We start from the raw sequence: 15,053 nt of genomic DNA, 5'->3' as shown, positions 1-15,053 counted from the left end.
ACACTATGCGTCATCTTATGGTAGCGCTTTTAGCGCATTAAGCTTTGGTGCCTGCACTTGGATGTACTGATGTGGTATATGATCTTCCCTATATTCCTATGGAGCTTCTAGCAAGGACGATTGTGCTATTAAATCTGGGCGCCGTGATATTGAGTGCACAGATAAAGTTTATTATTACTGTCATGCTGTGCCAGTGTTTAGACCACTTTGACACATTAAATTGTGGCTGTATTCACACTATGCGTCATCTTATGGTAGCACTTTTAGTGCATTAGGCCGTGGTGCCTGCGCTTGAATGTACTGATGTGGTATATGATCTTCCCTATATTCCTATGGAGCTTCTAGCAAGGGCTATTAAATCTGGGCGTCGTTATATTGAGTGAACAAATAGTTTTACTGTCATGTTTTGCCAGTGCCTAGACCACATTTTGATACATTAAATTGTGGCTGTATTCACACTATGCGGCATCTTATGGTAGCGCTTTTAGCGCATTAAGCTTTGGTGCCTGTGCTTGAATGTATTGATGTGATGCATGATCTTCCCTATATCCCTATGGTGCTTCTAGCAAGGACGATTGTGCTATTAAATCTGGGCGCCGTGATATTGAGTGAACAGATAAAGCTTATTATCACTGTCATGTTGTGCCAGTGCCTAGACCACTTTTTGACACATTAAATTGTGGCTTTCTTCACACTATGCGTCATCTTATGGTAGCGCTTTTAGCGCATTAAGCTTTGGTGCCTGCACTTGGATATACTGATGTGGTATATGATCTTCCCTATATTCCTATGGAGCCTCTAGCAAGGACGATTGTGCTATAAAATCTGGGCGCCGTGATATTGAGTGCACAAATAAAGTTTATTATTACTGTCATGTTGTGCCAGCGTCTAGACCACCTTTTGACACATTAAATTGTGGCCTTATTCACACTATGCGTCACCTTATGGTAGCGCTTTTAGCGCATTAAGTTTTGGTGCCTGTGTTTGGATGTACTGATGTGACATATGATCTTCTCTATATCCCTATGGTGCTCTTAGCAAGGACGATTGCGCTATTAAATATGGGCGCCGTGATATTGAGTGCACAGATAAAGTCGCATTTTTCATCGGCCTGAGGTCTCCTTGAGGGGAAGGATCCTTCCTGGGCGCCCGCACACTGCTTGAGAATTTTTTTTTTTTTCTTGCCGCTGCAGGCGCCTGTGTATTGGAGATCATTGTGCTTGCGCACCTTTACTGATTCAGTACTGAGTAGAGGAGGAAGTACTGAACTCTTGGCAAAACATTTGGGCGCGTGCGCAGTGGAAATAGATGCCTAGTAAGGGCAACTCCATGGTACTTCCATCAGTTAATACAGGCGCCTGCGCACTGACGGGAGCAGGACGCTGCCTCATTAAACTCAGAACTGATCCACCTTTTTTCTCTTTTTTTTTTTTTTTTTTCCCCCACTTGAAACTCAGCTGGTAAGAGTGATTACTAATTGGATAGGTATATATAAAGGATCTCAACAGAACATTACACTGACCTTGAGAAAGACACATCACTGTGTCGATACGCGTGGGTTTGGGGGTCCCATGTAACCTACCTGGTAGCTTGTTCATCCTTAGAAACCAGGTGATATCATGCTAGGGAAAGGGACTTGTTAATATATGTTTATTTGTGTTGGCAACATGATAAGTATTCAATTTTCTATTTATGGCATTTGTAGAATCTCTATGTAACCATAGTAGTTATTGATAATATGGTATTTTTGATCCAAGGTCATGATTGTCATTACAATTGATTTGATAGACCCTAGGTTATGGTAACTAGCAGATACCTGGCATTATACTGAATGGTTGGCCTTGGGACCCATAGTATTTAACTATTTAGCAAAATGACCCATTGTCTTTTGTTTTGTTATCAGTGTCTGGTTGTTAAGACTTTTTAATTGTTTTTAAAAAAGTGTCTGTTTGTTGTGTCCATTAATAAAATTGATACTTTTTGATTATCATATCCTTGTGATGATCCCTATTTGTGTGCATATACTTTTTTTCTTTATGTGTTTTCATATAACACTTAGGACCCGTAGTCGGCCATACCGCGGCCCTATAGTAACCGGTCATCGCCGGGTTAGTGGTGTTTGTGTTGCCATTGTTGTATTCTTGTGTTTGATCCCTGCATGGATAACCATTGTTTTTTGTTGGTTGCTCAAGCTAGCCTAAAGGCCCCGTCACACTAAGATCTCGCTAGCGAGATCGCGGATTTTGTGACACATCAGCGATCTCGCCAGCGAGATCGCTGTGCGTGACGGGGTCAGCGACCGGCCCCCCTGCCGGTTATCGCTGATCGTGCTCGAGCGGCCTGGGCTGTTTTTCGATCACTGGTCTCCCGCTGCCCAGCGCACATCGCTGCGTGTGGCAGCGAGAGACCAGTGATCAGCGACGCTGGTTGCTAATGTAAACGTCGGGTATCCAGGAGCCGCGGCTCCTAGATACCTGCTGTTTACCTTGGAAACCGGCATACACGCTGGTTTCCAAGGTAAACGTCGGGTATCCAGGAATCGCGCGGCTCCTAGATACCCGATGTTTACCTCTGAAACCAGCGCGTACGCCGGTGTCCAAGGTAAACAGTGGGTATCCAGGAGTCTTGCGGCTCCTGGATACCCGACGTTTACATAAGAAACCAGCGTCCAGCGTCGCTGGTCCTGATCGCTGGGGCTGTCTAACGATGTCCCAGCGATCCCATCATGTCGGATCGTTGGTGGGATCGCTGGGACATCGTTTAGTGTGACGGGACCTTAAGGCATACATATATAAAGGTTACATCTTAAGTTCATCCCGTCTCTCGTCTCGTCACTGCATCCTGTGTACCTGCTATGACACTACATTGGTATTTTATGCAGAGAGATATCAGCAGTGAATACTCCTCGCAGGGAATGATGGGATAGGAGAATATAGAAACACACAGAGTCAATGGGGACAGAGTAACAATAAGGGGTCAAATAACGAGTTAACTTATCAGTCTTTAGCTCCTGGATAGTGGATGCCGGAAAATCCCATGATGGCACCGTAGGTGACGCGAAGAGTCACTGATACGATCCTGGAGGAAAGTGTAGCACAGTTTCTGAGTGACAGCGAAGAGTCCTGGCTCGCTCACATGTGGTCTTGTGGTCCTGGAACAAGCTGCTGGCCGAGAGGAGGGCTGAAGCTCTGCAACGGGCGTACAAATTCCCAGGGTGAAGGTCGCAGTCTCACTATTAAGCCACGTTCACACATTCAGTATTTGTTCGGTATTTTATCTCAGTATTTGTAAGCCAAAACCATGAGTGGGTGATAATACAGAAGTGGTGACATGTTACTATTATACTTTTCTTTTGATTGTTCCACTCCTTATTTTGGCTTACAAATACTGATGGAAAATACTGACCAAATACTGAATGTGTGAACGTGGCCTTACGGACAACGCGCATAGGAGGATTAGTACTGTGCAGCGTGTCGGCAGTTGTCACCGGTACAGACCGGTTGGTTCTGTTATAGTCAGAGGTCAATGAGGAAACAGTCTCTGAAAGTATCCGGTCTGTCTGTGCAGGGGATGGAAGCAGAGGTGTTTCTAGGCTTTCTGGCACCCGGGGCAAGAATTTGGTTTGGCGCCCCTCCAGCACACATGCAATTTGTACACTTAGTCATGTACCGACGAGCTGCTCTTCCTAATGTTCTCAATGTTCACTGAAAAACTGAGAGAAGCAGTAAGAGAAGCTCGTTGTCACAGGACCATAAGTATGAAAATCGCATATGAGTGAAGCGTCCATGTGATGACTACTGGAACCTGCAGAGCTGAATCCTGACATTGCAGGCTTCTGAATTCTCACAATGAATGCACTGCACACTTTTAGGATTCTCCCGTACCTGTGGAAAGAGTACACAGTCATGTCAGCACAAGCATGTGATTTATATACTTCTGGCCACATTCCGACTAGACGTACCCAGCCTCGCTCTGTTCGTTATCATTGAGTGAGGCCACACATGTCTAGTCAGCATGTGACTGCTTGTATGTAAATTACCGGCACGAGAGAATCCTAACAGCGTTCAGTGGGCACTGTGAGAATTCAGAAGTCTGCAGTCATGTAGAATGACTGCAGACTCAGCACAAACCTGGACAACCCCTTTAATGTTCCTAACAAATAAGAACATGAGAATTAGTCAGTATCACAAATAATATTTACATCCAGGTACCCAGGGCCGGTTTTAGGCAAAGTGGGGCCCTAGGCAAAGTTTAAAATGGGGCCCCAAATGCTCACATATTGCACATCACAGAAGCATTTCGATTGTATTTACATGCGCTGAGTTCAGGCCGCTAAATGAGTGTGATCGAAGAAATTGAAGAAGTCGTTCAACACTTGTTTCCCGGCCTCTTTCCACCGTCTGAGAAATAATAAAATTGTAGTAGACATAGTATATGTGGAAACCAAAGATATTGTAAATTGTAAATCACATAACCAAATGGATCAAAAGGATTGGTTACCCACATATGCATAAGAAAAGGACTATACCTGGATAACTGCAATTTTTACTGAAAATCAACAAGAAGCACAAGCAGTCAAAAATCCATAAAAGATAATATTTTATTGGCAATGCTGATAAAATTTGGACAATACAGTACATGGAATTAGGTGGAGTAAAAGAGTGAGCATGCCTAATGGCGAAAAGGCTGAATACCCCACCAACACATCCCCAGGGTAATTAGCCTTATAAACTGATGTAAGAAATGACAAGCAGACGCCTCTATAGGAAGTCAAAGAGACTATGTTATAATAACAGTAGCCGATTACTATATCAAAAAATCATCTCATAGCAAGTGCTAATAGTTGTAATCGGACACTGAAGGAAACTCCCTGACATGGCACAGGAGAGACCATCCTGGAGCAAATGCTCATAATAAATTCAATATGCAGCAAGATATGGATTCTCTGCAGAAAAACCCGCAGACTAATCCGCAACGTGTGCACACACCCTAACAGGTCACCATACAGTATCATGTTATCAGCAGCACATCTACAGTTTAAACCCCATAGTCCTCCATATAATATAATCTGCCCCATAGTCCTCCATATAGTATAATACACTCCTCAGTCCTCCATATTGTATAATACACTCCTCATAGCCCTCCATATATTAAAATACACTGCTCAGTCCTCCATATAGTATAATACACTCCTCATAGTTCTCCATATAGTATAATGCACCGCCATAGTCACCCATGTAGTACAATTCACATCCCATAGCATAATGCACCCCATAGTTCTTCATATAATGTATTCACCATAGTCCTCGATACAGTATAATGCAGCCCACACACAGTATAATGCAGCCCCACCATACAATATAATGTAACCCCCCTAGAATATAATGCAGCCCCCCTCTTATAGTATAATGCAGCTACCCCTTAGAGAATAATGCAGCTACCCCAGAGTATAATGCAGCCACTCCACATAATATAATATAATGTAACCCCCCCATAGAATATAATGCAGCCCCACCCCCATATAGTATAATGCAGCCCCTCCATAGCATATATGGCAACCCCTTCATAGGATATAATGCAGCCCCTTATATAGCATAATGTAGCCCCTCCACAGAATACAATGTAGCCCTCCTCATATAGTATAATGCAGCCCCCATTGAATATAATAAATGTAATACAGCCCCCCTATAGAATATAATGTAAAATGTACCCCGCATGGTATATAACACAGCCGCGTAGTATATAGCCCAGCACCTCATGGTATATCGCCCAGCACCACATGGTATACAGCCCAGCCCACCATGGGATATAGCCCACTATGGTATACAGGCTGTATACCATGCTGAGCTGTATACCATAGTGGGCTGTATAATACAGTCCAGCATGATATAATACAGCCCAGCATGGTATACAGCCCAATGGTATAATACAGCCCAGCATGGTATAATACAGCCCCCCCAGAATGGTATAATACAGCCAAGCATGGTCTATAGCCCCCCAAAATGGTACAATACAGCCCAGCACGGTATAATACAGCCCAGCATGGTATAAAACAGCCCAGCATGGTATATAACCCCCCTAGAATGGTATAATACAGCCCAGCATGGTATAATAAAGCCCAGCACAGTATAATACAGCCCAGCATGGTATATAGCCCCCCCAGAATGGTGTAATACAGCCCAGCATGGTATATAGCCCCCCAGACGGTATAGTACATCCCAGTATGGTATATAGCCCCGCCAGAATGGTACAATACAGCCCAGCACGGTATAATACAGCCCAACATGGTCTAAAACAGCCCAGCATGGTATATAACCCCCCTAGAATGGTATAATACAGCCCAGCATGGTATAATACAGCCCAGCTTGGTATATATCCCCCCAGAATGGTATAATACAGCCCAGCACGGTATAATACAGCGTCATCGCGCCCCCGCTGTGTCAGAGGCAGAGCGGGGAATGATGGGAGAGGGAGTGTCAGCTGACGCTCTCTCCATCACTGCCTCCTTCAATGTGGCAGCGGCGGGAGTTGGCGCTGGGGGCAGGCGGGCCCCCCTGCCTCATAGGGGCCCCATAGCGGCTGTGTGATGTGCCGCTGGCTGGGGGCCCTTGGAGGAGCGGGGGCCCTCGGCAGCTGCTTGGTCTGCCTGCCCCTAACGCCGGCCCTGCCGATACCTTATAAATGACGTCGTCTCTGGAGTCGTTCTCCTTCTTTTCTTCTTCTTGTCCAGACCCCATGATGAGTTTTCTCATCCACATCTCGTCTCTGCAGACTTCCATCTTCTCCGGTCTTCTGCAGCAAATCTCCACACGATCCCCTTAAAGATAGAAGTGTCGTCATAATGCTCCTGAATAAAAATATCTGCAATATACTGTCGCCTCACACTATTCCCCTCCCTCCTCATACTGTGTCCTCTTACATCCCACCTGTTCACCATACTGTCTCCTCATATATTTACCCCTTCACTATACTGTCTGCTCACACATACCCCTGACTCCCCATACTGTGTCTGCACACATCCCATCACCCTCATTCCCCATACTGTGTCCACATACATTTTTCCCATCGCTATTCATACTCTGTCCGCATACATTTACCCGTTCGCTTCCCATACTGTCTGTACCCATCCCCCCATACTGTTTCCTCATACATGCCCTCATACATACATACTCTTCATTTTGTGTCCTCAAATCTCCCCACACACAATAAATACCCCCAATCCCTCTCCAAATCACCCCATCCCCACTCCAAATCTCCCCACACATTAAGTACCCCCCATCCCCACTCTAAATCCCACCATACATTAAATAACCCCCCATCCCCACTCCAAATGCCCCATCCATTAAATAACCCCTATCCCCATGCCAATTCCCCTCACATATTAAATAACCCCCATCCCCACTCTCAATTCCTCCCACACATAAAGTGCCCCCATCCATTAAATAACCCCCCATCCCCACGCCAATTCCCCTCACACATTAAATAGCCGCCCATCCCCACTTCAAATTCCCCCACATTAAATAACCCCCCATCCCCACTCCAAATGCCCCATCCATTAACCCCTTTCTGCTATGAGATGTACTATCCCGTACTATCATAGCGATCAGCGGCGCCCACGTGGTGAGCGCCGCTGATCGCGCCCGGGTGTCAGCTGATTATCACAGCTGACACCCGGCACAATGTTTCAGGGGCGGTCATGGACCTCCCCCGACACGTTAACCCCTTGTATGTACACTGCGATCAAACACGATCGCGGTGTACCGGGGTTTAAAGGGAAGCATCGGCAGGGAGGGGGCTCCCTCCGTGCTTCCCTGAGCCCCCCCAACAGCAGCGCAATGTGCAGCGCTTCTGCGGGGGGCTCTTTCCCCTCTTTCCCCCGGATCCAAGATGGCGACGGGGACCTTCGGGGGCCTGTAGGGAGCTGACTTCCTCACTGCCTGCAAAGCGCAGGCATGAGGAAGTCTGCAGCAGTGCCTGTGGCAGATCGCTGATATGTCACAGTGATCTGTGATGTGACAGATCAGCGATCTGTCACAGGACAGTGATGTCCCACCTGGGACTATGTAATAAAGTTAAAAAAAAGTTTAAAAATAATTTTTAAAAAATCGCTAAATAAATTAGTAAAAAAAAAATAAAAAATATTCCCCAATAAATTCATTTTTTGAAAATAAAGAAAAAAACAATAAAAGTACACATATTTGGTATTGCTGCGTCCGTAACGACCTGCCCTATAAAACTGTCCGATTAGTTAACCCCTTTAGTGAACCCCTTAAAAAATAAAAGTAAAAAACGAAGCAAAAAATGATTTATTATCATACCACCGAACAAAAAGTGCAGTAACGCGCGATCAAAAAGACGCATGTAAATTTCCATGGTACCGCTGAAAACGTCAGCTTGTCCCGCAAAAAACGAGCTGCCATACAGCGTCATCCGCAAAAAAATAAAAGTTATAGCTCGCAGAATAAAGCGATGCAAAAATAATTATTTTTTATATAAAATAGTTTTCATTGCATAAAACCGCCAAAACATAAAAAAAACCTAAATGAGGTGTCGCTGTAACCGTACTGACCTGAAGAATAAAACCGCTTTATCAATTTTACCGCACGCGGAACGGTGTAAACGCACCCCCCGCAAAAGAAATTCATGAAACGCTGGTTTTTGTTCATTCTGCATCCCAAAAATCGGAATAAAATGCGATCAAAAAATGTCACGTGCCCGAAAATGGTACCAATGAAAACATCAACTCGTCCCGCAAAGTATAAGACCTCACATGACTCGGTGGGTCAAAATACGGAAATATTATAGCTCTCAATATCTGGTGTTGCAAAAACTATTTTTACAATAAAAAGCGTCTTTTAGCATGTGACAGCTGCCAAACATAAAAACCGCCATAAATAATAAATCAAACCCCCCCGTTATCACCCCCTTAGATAGGGAAAAATAATAAAATTAAAAAAATGTATTTATTTCCATTTTCCTATTAGGGCTAGGGTTAGGGCTGAGATTAGGGTTAGGGGTGTGTTGGGGTTAGAATTGGGGGGTTTCCACTGTTTGGGCACATCAGGGGCTCTCCAAATGCAACAAGGCGTCTGATCTCAATTCCAGCCAATTCTGCGTTGAAAAAGTCAAATGGTGCTCCTTCCCTTCCAAGCTCTGCCATGCGCCCAAACAGTTTTTTACCCCCACATATAGGGTGTCAGCATACTCAGGACAAATTTCAAAACAACTTTTGGGGTCCAATTTCTCCTGTTACCCTTAGGAAAATAAAAAAATGGGGGCAAAAATATCATTTTTGTGGAAAAAAATGATTTTTTTATTTTCACGCCCGGGCGTTATAAACTTCTGTGAAGCACTTGGGGGTTCAAAGTGTTCACCACACATCTAGATAAGTTCCGTGGGGGGTCTAGTTTCCAAAATAGGGTCACTTGTGGGGAGTTTCAATAGTTTAGGTACATCAGGGGCTCTCCAAACGCACATGACACCCGCAGAGCATTCCATCAAAGTCTGCATTCCAAAACGTCACTACTTCCCTTCCGAGCCCCGACGTGTGCCCATACAGTAGTTTTCTCCCACATATGAGGTATCCGCATACTCAGGACAAATTGGACAACAACTTTTGGGGTCCAATTTCTCCTTGTACCCTTGGGAAAATAAAAAAATTGGTGACTAAAAGATCATGTTTGTGGAAAAAATATGATTTTTTTATTTTCACGCCCGGGCGTTATAAACTTCTGTGAAGCACTGGGGGGTTCAAAGTGCTCACCACACATCTAGATAAGTTCCTTGGGGACTCTAGTTTCCAAAATGGTGTCATTTGTGGGGGGTTTCTACTGTTTTGGTACATCAGGGGCTTTCCAAACGCGACGTGGTGTCCGATCTCAATTCCAGCCAAAAACGTCAAATGGCGCTGCTTCCCTTCCGAGCTCTGCCATGCGCCCAAATAGTGGTTTACCCCCACATGTTGGGTATCACCGTACTCAGGACAAATTGCACAATAACTTTTAGGGTCCTGTTACCCTTGGAAAAATAAAAATTGGGGGTGAAAAGATCATTTTTGTGGAGAAAATATGATTTTTTAATTGTACCGCTGTACGTTATAAACTTCTGTGAAGCCCTTGTGGGTTCAAAGTTCTCACCACATATCTAGATAAGTCCCTTGGGGGGTCTAGTTTCCAAAATGGGGTCACTTGTGGGGGCTTTCCACTGTTTAGGTACATCAGGGGCTCTCCAACTGCGACATGGCGTCCGATCTGAATTCCAGCCAATTTTGCATTGAAGTCAAACGGCGCTCCTTCCCTTCTGAGGTCTGCCATGCGCCGAAACAGTGGTTCCCCCCCACATATCAGGTATCAGCGTACTCAGGACAAATTGCACAATAACTTTTGCAGTCCAATTTCTCCTGTTACCCTTGGTAAAATAAAAAAAAATTGAACATGAAGTATTTTTTTTGTGAAAAAAAGTTAAATGTTCATTTTTTATTTTTTTTTAAATATTCAAAAATTCCTGTGACGCACCAAAAGGGTTAATAAACTTTTTGAATGTGGTTTTGAGCACCTTAAGGGGTGCAGTGTTTAGAATGGTGTCACTTTTGAGTATTTTCTATCATATAGACCCCTCAAAGTGGCTTCAAATGTGATGTGGTCCGTAAAAATAAAATGGTGTTGCAAAAATGAGAAATCGCTGGTCAATTTTTAACCCTTATAACTTCCTAATAAAAAAAAATTTTGGTTCCAAAACTGTGCTGATGTAAAGTAAACATGTGGGAAATGTTATTTATTAAGTTTTTTGTGTGCCGTATCTCTGATTTAAGGGCATAAAAATTCAAATTTGGAAAATTGCAAATTTTCGCCAAATTTCTGTTTTTTTCACAAATAAACGCAAGTTATATGAATGAAATTTTACCACTAACATGAAGTACAATATGTCACGAGAAAACAATGTCAGAATCACCGGGATCCATGGAAGCGTTTCAGAGTTATTACCTCATAAAGGGACAGTGGTCAGAATTGTAAAAATTGGCCCGGTCATGAACGTGCAAACCACCCTTGGGGCTTAAGGGGTTAAATAACCCCCCATCCCCACGCCAATTCCCCTCACATATTAAATAACCCCCCATCCCCACTCTAAATCCCCCCCACACAAAGTGCCCTCCATCCATTAAATAACCCCCCATCTCCACGCCAATTCCCCTCACACATAAAGTGCCCCCCACCTTAATCTTCAGTGGTTCTTCAGCTCCAGAGTGGAGCACACTTACCACCAGTGTTTGCTCTGGGCGCCGGCGAGTGACGTCAGCAGCATGTTCACATGACCTGATCACGCTGTTGACATCACTCTGACTCGGCGGTCAGAGCTTCAATTGTACTGGCGTCTGTATAGACGCGAGTACAATTGCTCCCTGGGAGCCGGCGCGCGCAGCTTCTCTGCATCGGCTGTCAGTTTGACAGCCAACACCGAGAACCACCGACTCCCAGGCCGGGCGGCGGCAGATTGCAGCTGCGGGGGGGGGAGACACTGCGGACTGCCGCATTAGGCGGCCCAACTGCACCTCCCTGCCGGCTGTGCCCGGGGCACATGCCTCGGCTGCCCCCCCTGGATACTCCTCTGGATGGAAGGGTGTGACTCGGGCCTGTAGATTGGCGTCGGTCAGCGGGGAGGGAGTCAACCTTCTCCTGAAGCACACGCTGGGTACCTGCCAAAAGCCCCGTTTTCGCGCGCACAGTCTCCTTTATATCAGACCTGCCCCCTTCACTCAGGTGCAAAGGTCTGCTCTGGTCAGAAAGTCCTTCCCCTGGCAACAATGGTGACAGCCCCGACCGTTCCGGCCCAGACACACGAGAGACACCACTAGCCCGGTCCATGTTCTTACACATGCAACACTGACTTGTGAATGAGGTCTGAGTGAGAATATTAATGTAAAAACAGGTCCGTTAGCCCAACTCCTTGTTCCATTTTTTGCGCCCATCTTTTGGTTGAGGTTTTTGGTGTTTTGTTGGCTTTTTTTGCTTACACAAAATTAATTTGCTCCTGTAGGTTTGCATATATTTTTTTTAAGTTGAAAACTGTGGGCGGAATATAGAGTTTCCAATGTTTTTTCCTGATTTGTCATTTGTCTCAAAATTTAGCACAAATCTACTCAAGGAGTGATTTCATGTAAGCAGAAATTTTCGACTTTTTTTTTTACATTTTACAAAACATGCGACTTTTCATGGTAAGATGGCGCAAACATTTTTTAATGACAGGAAATAAGACTATTTCTGACTTTGCGCAAAATTTTCAAAATTCGTGAACTGCGCCATTTTTACCGATGTGGTGAAAAAACGTCAGTGAACAGCACAAGATAAAATAAAGAAACGTGACAGAAAAACGTAAATGAATCGGGACCATATTTCTTGGTTTGTTCGATTTATTACTGTAGACATTATTGTGACATGTAGTCACATAAAAAAATATTAAAACCACCACGAAAAACGTGTTTTTGTTTTTACTCACAAGCCCTGTGTGTGGATCCAGCCTAATAACAATTAGGAAAGTGCTAATTATTTTTGCGTTTCAGACCATTAAAAAATATTTTTTTTCTTTCCTGGTCACTTTAAAGATGTATTTTTTGCTTAATAAGTTTATATGATGTCATTGTAGAATACTTGTAACTATGTGCAGCCTTTAAGTGCTGTAGTAAGGGTCAACGTCCCTCAGCCTGTGCTTTATACACCAGGCACTAGGTGTCCTTTTTGGCAAAGAGAAAGAAGGAGAGGGGGAAGGAAGGAAAGGGAAGGAGGAGTGGAGGGAAGGAGGGGGTGTCTGTTTTTACGTCTGGTTGCGTAGGAAAGATCATGGCGGATGGAGACTGATATCCCCCCCTTCTCTGCCAAAGCCCGGGAGAAAAAAATTGAAAAAGCAAAGAGGTAAGTATACATTAAGACTAGTGACTAAGGCAAGGCAGTGTCAGTGCACACAAGCTGTTGTCCTGTGGCCCTGTCACTTTCACAGCAGAGTGACAGACACCCAGGCGTCCATACTGGGCCCTGCAGGAGAATAGAAGGGTTAAAAGCTAGCTTTGGAGTGAATAGAGCAGGAGAGCAATGGCTGCTGATCACTTGCTTGTGTTATGGTTGTTTATAGGGGCGAGGGGGAGGGGAGAGAGGCAGCAAGAGGAGTGCCCTGCCAAATAAGACAGGGGACGATGAGCTGAGTGTGGTTTCCTTATAGTGTCAGTTGTCTTTTATTAGATTGCGAGCTCCGCTGGGCAGAAGGCTTTGTGCTCCCGCCATTTGTCCGCCTGGCACGGTGCAGTCTGTGTGCCTGCACTCCCTGTCTTCTGCTGTAGTCTCGGTGAGATCACTGGGCAGCATTCCTTGTTCTGTGCCCTCCTACATTGAATGTAAACTTAAGCCTGGCAGCCCCTAGTAGCTACACGACTGGTTATGCGTATATACACACATTAATATGTCACTCAGTATGTATGTATATACACACATTAATATATGTCACTCACTATATATGTATACATACGTCATTTTTAATGAGATTGCATGTGCATTTTTGGCTGCCCATTCATTCATCTTCTAATCACACCCTAAATGACAGACTCTGCCCACGTCTGACCTATCTACCCTTCTGATCTGCTCCTGCTTGCTACCTCTGTTGCTAGATTGCAAACTTTTAGGGCAGAGGTCTTCGTAACGTCTTCATCTCACACCGGTGCTTACTATGCGGGAGCCCTTGTTCATGAACATTGGCTTTCTGTGCAGGGATGGTATAGCTTTTGACTAAAAAAAATAGCAGTATGGGTTAAATCTGATAAAATATGGCTAAACCTGCTGATTTTGAGTTTATAACATGAGTGTGTTCACTAGGGAGGATACAGGAGGCCGTCTGTTCCTTGTTCACCGATGCCTGTATCAGTGGATGGCCACCTAAGCACTCATAAGGCTACAGATGCATCAGTGACTTCAGGAGCACTTGTCCCAATCTCTTACCTAGTAGGCCTCGCTGCAGCCTTGTGATGTGCTGTGGTTCTGCCATATGACAAACTTTGGCTTGCTACATGACGACGTCTGCCCGTCCCGGCCCATCTTCTACCTGTGTAGCATCTCCCGATTTACTGTACGTTGACAACAAGACTTGATGAGAAAATATCTAGGATGAGGTTGCCAATTGTCCATACATTGCTGGTCAGTTTGTAAAAATGGGGCTTTTTTCCAGCGTCTGGAAAAAAATTATTTCCATGATTTAGTTTAAACTTAATATAATAGTGTAATTGCAGCTAATCGTAATGTGTTTCTATCAATATTCAAAGCTATTCACCTATATCAGTTATCTTCATCACTTATGGTTTTCCAACATGTCTGTGCAAGGTGTTGGCTAGCTGCATTTTTTAAAAAAAGGTTGTTTAGAAAAAAAAAGTTCTGGTTGGCAACTCTGATCCAGAACTGATCAAACTTATCAAATCCTCATGGTCCTGACTGCAAAAATCTTACACAGGACAGAGTGATAAAACGATATCTATTGTGTTGTGATCTCCACAGGTCAGCAGGGTCTTACCTTTTTAAGTGCTGCAAAGAAAGGCACATCTACCACATAAAAGACACTTGCTTTATTAAAGGAACGTACCGTAGGTGGGGGACCCTGCTACACAAATGGCATTTGGGCCCAGGAGCTTCATGCAGCTGAATACAACCAGCATCTACTGAAGATTGAATCATGGAAGTATAAGGATGACCACAGTGGTTCAGTGTTACCACTGGGATCCTGGGTCCAAATCCCACCAAGGACAACATCTGCAAGGAGTTTGTATGTTCTCCCCGTGTTTGCGTGGGTTTCTTCCAGGTTATCTGGTTTTCTCCCACACTACAAATGCAAACTGATAGGGAATTTAGATTGTAAGCCCCAATGGGGGCAGTGATGATAATGTCTGTAAAGTACTGTGGAATTAATGGCACTATATGTGAGTAAAATATGATTATGTTACAGAAATTTATTTAAGTGAAAATTGGTTCTATACATTTGAATGGAATAAAAGAATCTGCGGCTTTTGAATTCACTCTAAAAGC

At 44.3% G+C, this 15,053-nt stretch overlaps 1 protein-coding gene and 1 long non-coding RNA gene across 7 annotated transcripts in view; one reads left to right on the top strand and one right to left on the bottom strand.

The window, feature by feature from the left end:
• The window catches only part of LOC141077161 (uncharacterized), a 392,656-nt gene that overhangs the window by 149,163 nt on the left and 228,440 nt on the right, over positions 1-15,053 (bottom strand). The window lies entirely within an intron of this gene.
• The window catches only part of SCMH1 (Scm polycomb group protein homolog 1), a 148,830-nt gene continuing 146,523 nt past the window's right edge, over positions 12,747-15,053 (top strand). For 4 of the 6 annotated variants that reach the window (XM_073564161.1, XM_073564159.1, XM_073564160.1 and 1 more), the window contains exon 1: positions 12,747-12,905. The gene's annotated coding sequence lies outside the window, so the exon portion shown is untranslated. Of the gene's footprint in view, positions 12,906-13,202; positions 13,333-15,053 lie in introns of those variants that run through there. The other 2 variants (XM_073564162.1, XM_073564157.1) reach the window with 2 other exon arrangements.

The sequence above is a fragment of the Dendrobates tinctorius genome, unplaced genomic scaffold (genome assembly GCF_039654945.1).
Source record: "Dendrobates tinctorius isolate UK_male_01 unplaced genomic scaffold, ASM3965494v1 ptg000015l, whole genome shotgun sequence".
Taxonomy (NCBI): Eukaryota; Metazoa; Chordata; class Amphibia; order Anura; family Dendrobatidae; genus Dendrobates; species Dendrobates tinctorius.
Note: the sequence above shows the minus strand (reverse complement) of the source record. Positions and strands in the feature narration are given on the sequence as shown.